General features: G+C 45.3%; 1 long non-coding RNA gene across 1 annotated transcript; it reads right to left on the bottom strand.

Annotated features, from left to right (window-relative positions):
- Positions 1 to 1,730: 1,730 nt before the first annotated feature.
- Positions 1,731 to 3,827, bottom strand: LOC123134776 (uncharacterized). Its single transcript, XR_006465727.1, has 3 exons — positions 3,578 to 3,827; positions 2,157 to 3,486; positions 1,731 to 2,070 (listed from the first exon to the last, which is right to left on the bottom strand). It is a non-coding gene; the product is annotated as an uncharacterized lncRNA (long non-coding RNA).
- Between the last annotated feature and the right edge of the window lie 1,933 nt (positions 3,828 to 5,760).

Here is a 5,760-nt window from a genome sequence, read left to right as displayed (position 1 = left end):
GAGTGATTCATCCCAAGAACGGGACAGCTGATCAGAGTAGATGCTTCCGGTAAGATGGCATATATAATTGACACTTTTGGACGATCGATCCTAGTAGAGGTGTGGAGTAATATAGTGGATATCCGCCAGCGTTGTCCAGAGCAAGCAACAAGATAGTAATCCGTTGAGCATGTGTGTGTGACCTTGGTGAGAGAGTTTGTTTTGTACAAGCATGTGCTAAGCATATTACGCATGCATGCTACGCGCACCTCGCGTACTTATCATCTTGGCCGGCCGATCGGACGAGGAGAGGGCATATGCTGCACGTTAGTTCCACCGTATTCGGCCAGGCTAAATTAAAATGCTTGAAGTGTGGTGCTTGTTGTATACGTATATATACTTGGCGTTGGCGGTTGGTTTGGTGTGTGGGTAGTATATTCGTTGGAGTGAGCATGCTTCCATCGTGATTGCATGCACTTTATTGTGAGGGGGACTTTCAATTGGCCAGTGATGTCAAACCGATAAAAATCTCCCGTTGACACAAGCTAAAGGTCTCTTTGAAAATGAAGTGTTGCACCCTTGTACTCTTTGTGTGGCACCGTGGAATTTGGCATGTACTTTCTTGGTACGAAGTGTTGGCATCTTTTACCTCCCACTTGATTGACACTATATATCCAGTTGCACATCTCCGAATCTATATATCCAGTGGCTTCTAAATTTTTGAAAATATCTGGTTTGGTTGGTTGTTGTTCGGGCACTCCAGTAAGACCCAAAGCCTCAAACCTCGGCTTATATTTGATAAATTCTTTTTGGCTAGGGCACTTCACTGAGAAATATTTGGTTAATTTTCCATCAAATTTAGCAGAAAGAGAGCGGGCTAGGCTGCAGGGTAGGGTTAGGTCTTTTTTTTATTCGGTTCAACTCTAGCACTAGGACTAACGTGGGGGAAAGGTTTGTGATTGGTTGTTAGATGAAAACAGTTTACAGGCTTCTACAAATCTTTGTATGTCTAGCATTTTTGTATTTAAGCCGAGAAAATCTCGACATAGATCCAAGATTCAGGCGGTTTTACACGCCCCTGATTAACAATTAGCGACTCCTAAACGCGGGTAGTAGCTTTAGTTGCTAAGCTGGGAGTAATGCCAGGATAAGGATACCACCACCCACGTTAGTGTGCACTATCTTCTTGAGTATAGTACTAGTTCGATCGATCACGAAACTACTATTTTGAGCTCGAGCTCAGTTGCCCTCGTTATCTATGTCGTTCGCTCGCCTCGAGATGTCCAGTCCAGCACGTGTATGCTTGGGCCCATCAACTAACTCGGGGTCCACAGGCCCACATGTGTCCAACAGTCAACCCAACGCCGTCAGGCGCTGGCTGGCTGGCTCAGATGTACGATCACAGTATGGGCTGTCCTAGACATCTTGTACTGACGGCACAGGTGACCAGCCCGTTTAATTGTCTCCAGCTGCGTTGGAGCTACCAATCTTCGGATCAAGATTACATCCCCTTCCAACTGCGTTTGACCTCCTAAGATTATGGATGGCCTCCAACTGTATTGGCATTCTCATTAATATCAATGATCCATTTCAGACCATCTCCTTGAATGGAATATATTGCTGATTAACCATCTGTCTTCTATGTCTGAATCATACAATTTTCTTACTGTATCGCGTGAACTGCTGAATTCAAGGCAGTAGATTCAAGATTATGTTACAACAGAATCTAACATAAGTAAACAAAACTGCAGCACCTCATGATCAACTCACAAGTTTTTCACTCACGATCAAACAACCAGGATGAAAGCTAACATGTCACACCTGTCTCAAAATAGTGATCCTAATTTAATTAACACGAGCATGACCGCCCCATTAGACAGCGCGGGACTACAAGCGCCCCTACGACGATCCCTTACTTGATAACTCAAGTCATCCGCTGCATCACAACCTGCAGGCACCACATGTCAGAGCTATCCACATTGTTTCTGGTCTGCTAACGATTTTCTATGAACTCTGACCGTCTTCCCTTGTATCTTGATCCAGCCTCGATTTAGGCTTTTGGTCCATCACCGGTTGAATGCGTTTCTATTCCTGCATGGTCCCAAGTTGTTAATACTGTTTTTCTTATGTACCAAATAAGATTTGGGTACTAGGATTGAACTGCTAACTGAAATTACCTCTCCGTGCAAGTTCATTATCAAGGACTGCTCTGGAGGAACTCTCCCCTGCTTCCCTTACTATTTTCCATTACAATGAAATGTTAATTATTGTTCTTTAGGTAATCACAGCAAATTGTCAGTTTTGAGATTGATGTGAATTTACTTTTAATGCCTGGAAAGACATATCCATTGCTGCTTAGTTCCCTCACCATCCTGCCGGATGCATTGAGCGCGGACGGGATGGTGCGCCTCCCGACTTGCAGCACAGTTCCTTCTCCCAGGAGAACCCTCAGGCACTCCACTAGCATGTATCGTACATGTCAATCAGTTGCAGTTCCTACTAGTTGCTGCTGGAGGTTAGTGCATCTGATTGAACGGGGCAGAGATGGTTCATCAGGGTTAGAAACAGTTCTAGTCCAGAAGGATGATTCGCACAATCAGTTGCGCAATGAGATTCGTTCTGCAAATGTTCCATCGGCCGACATCCTAGCTGTATCCTGTTTCTTCTTTTCACATCCAAACGCTACTAAGGAGCAGGTGCATCTGGTGCACCAGTTCTCCTGTTTTAAAGAATACGCTCTCTGTCTGTAGTAAACAGTACACTGGGTTTTGTATGCACCTGAATAAGTTCCCAGTGGCTCTGTGTACGTGATAGGCACGGATGTCGTCAAATTGATGAAAGGCACATCCATGTCCGGAATATACATGTTATGTTATTTATCCAAGGGCGACATTCTGGTCATCGTATATGCATATAACTGTAACTGCATACTGTTAGCGTCATACAACTAGTCAACCAATTTTTGCAATGCTCTGGCTGCTGAATTAACATTTTTTACTGGATACCAAAAGATTCTACAGAACATGTGTGTGGCCCTGCCGGTTTAGATGAAGCAATCTTCCAAATAAATTCCACACAAGTAACCTAACAGTTTTACAACGACCTCGCTGATGTAATCATTATGTCTATTGGACAGAAAAAAATTCTAGATCCCATGGCTTCAGCTCTACCGGATGCCATGAAGCAAACTTTCAAATGAATCCACCAGCCTGGAACTTTCAGCCAGCCTGTTTTTTTTTTAGAATGCTCTAGCTGATGGAATAATTGTTTTCTAGACAATGTCGTCGTGATTGATTACCTTTTAGTCCAGCCTGGAACTTGCGGGTTCATCTTCCCGGTGGAGAACTCTGAGGCATGGGGTGAACCTTCTCGTTCCACCGTCGCCACAGCTTCTCGAGCACATATCTGTCCGCCTGCGGAACACTTATCCACCTGCATCCCACCGCGCCCCCCTTCTTGACCTGCCACTGGATGGTGCAGCGGCTGCATAGGGATTTCACTGTCAATCTGGCCACGCAAAACAATGGAGGTTTCGGGGTTCTCAAAACCAAAAGTATTAAACAAAATCAACGACAGAGATGAAAATTTGGGTCCTCACCTTCTTGTTGGCTGCATCAAGAGCTACATCTCCGACGATTCAGATGGTCCTTCCAAAGGCGGCGGGGAATCCAGGCAGCGGCGACATAGATCGGCTGCATAGGCTCAGCGGCCCAACCACTACGCCTCGCAGTTACTGCCGCGGCCCTGCGGACAAACGGAACAGCACTTTTCCCGATCCACGGATCAGAACGGCGATGTATTTCCCGAGCCACGGCTCGCCTTCGGCAGTCTGACGGCCGCGAGTTTGCCGTCGGTACATGGCCCACTGCTTAGAACGTCTGTTACCTTACGGACTGCCCCACATCATTAAATGCATCACATCACAGCTCAGTAACCAACAGCCCAGATTACGAGCGCATATGTGCTCGCGTGCAAAAACTCCGCGTCCGATCGATCACTTCTTCATTACTCTACTTGTTTTGCACGGCTACTGAAAGCATTCACCAGAAGAAAAATGCGGTATTTTACTCAGCTGCCATGTGGCCGTCGCGGCGGTGTGACTCACGTTTGGTCTTCGTAGCTTCTGGCTGTACATTTCGTTTCTGCTTTGCTCTGTACTGTCTCCAACGTCAACGGTGACACTCATTGTCAGGGGAGGTCCACCACGGCCCCGGCCATAGTCCTCGCCGGAGACGGCCGTCCCCATCACCAACGTGGCCGCAACTTTCCGTGGCTTCTGTTTCTGATCGACTCGTACTCGTACATGCGTTGAGCTTCACCACGCATTCCGACGTGTTTGGGTCGCCGGTTAAATTCCACTCCGCCGCCCGCGGTTTGACTTGTGCGCGTCAAGTAATCCCGACGTTCTTGACATTGTGCGCATGCCGGGAAACATCCCACCGGGGCGCCATTCCACGCCGTGCCGCACGAAGCCGACGTCGTCGTCGCGCACGGGCAGCTGAAAGTCGGCAATCGACGCACTTTTCTTGCCAGATTTCGCCCGGTTTTCGTCGCACAAGGCGAGTAACCTGAACGCATTGGACTCCATGCCGCGGTGTCGCGCACTCCGTGGTTACTGTTGTAAGTCAAAAGTGAATGAACGGATCAAAACCTCTTCTTTATTCCATCGATGATCAGTAACGGACGCAAAGAAGGGACGTGTCCGATCGTGGGGATGCGACGAAAGGTCGCAACAGTTAGCATCTACACGTTGCAGTACAGAGAGGATTATCTCTTTAATTATAAAATAATTAAATCCTAACACTCCTCCTAATCCTCGCTTGTCCTTATGATTGATCATACTTGGAATCATCTCCTCCAAAAACCCTGTGGCAAAAAATATGAGAAGATACACATAATATGCCATGAAAACTCCTCCAAAACCCTGTGGGAAAACAAGGAGAAAATGACATATCACCATGCTTGTATTACTATTGCCTCATTAAAAACCTCTTATGAGAAACCATTCAGGAAAAACTCATAAAGGAAAAGAGTGCAATACAAAAGATCTGAAGATCTCGAACAGGTTATCGTTCAGGAGTACACTCCCCCTGAACCTTGCAAATAACAAAGTCATCTCATACCAATTCTATTAACTTATTTATGGAATGAAGAACTTGGTAAAGACTTTGTGAATAAATCACCAAAATTATCACATGACTTCATTTGCAAGATATTTATCTTCCACCTTTTTTTCAACTCATGTGAAATAAAATACTTTAGAGCCATACACATTCTAGTGTTGCTCTTTATAACCTGTCTGCATCAGCATAATACAAACAAAACATTATCTTCATAGATAATGGTGGGTGGTTCCTACCAACCAATCCACTTGAACTTTCAACAATGTTCATCATTCCGTGAAGTCACATACATTCATGTGATGGTTCATGCAAATCAACGATTTCAGAATGACTAGTGGATGCAGCCACTAAAATATGTCTTCTCGACTTCCCAGAGAAGGTCACACCTTCATTCGAGGAGACAAAAACCAGTCTGTGATCTAGGATTATGGGGATTTAATATATACCCAGCATCACAATATCCAACCATGGTCATATCTTGATTTTTTTTCTCATAGAACAAACCAAGATATATGGTGTCCAGAAGATATCTAAAAATATTCTTCACACCAACCCAACCCTTTTAATAAGTGATGCATTATATCTAGCTAATTACTGCTAATGAAATACCAGGCCTGGTGCAGTTTGCTAGATACACGTGTGCTCTCATTGCACCGCG

Source organism: Triticum aestivum, chromosome 6B (genome assembly GCF_018294505.1).
Source record: "Triticum aestivum cultivar Chinese Spring chromosome 6B, IWGSC CS RefSeq v2.1, whole genome shotgun sequence".
In the NCBI taxonomy this organism is placed as follows: Eukaryota; Viridiplantae; Streptophyta; class Magnoliopsida; order Poales; family Poaceae; genus Triticum; species Triticum aestivum.
Note: the sequence above shows the minus strand (reverse complement) of the source record. Positions and strands in the feature narration are given on the sequence as shown.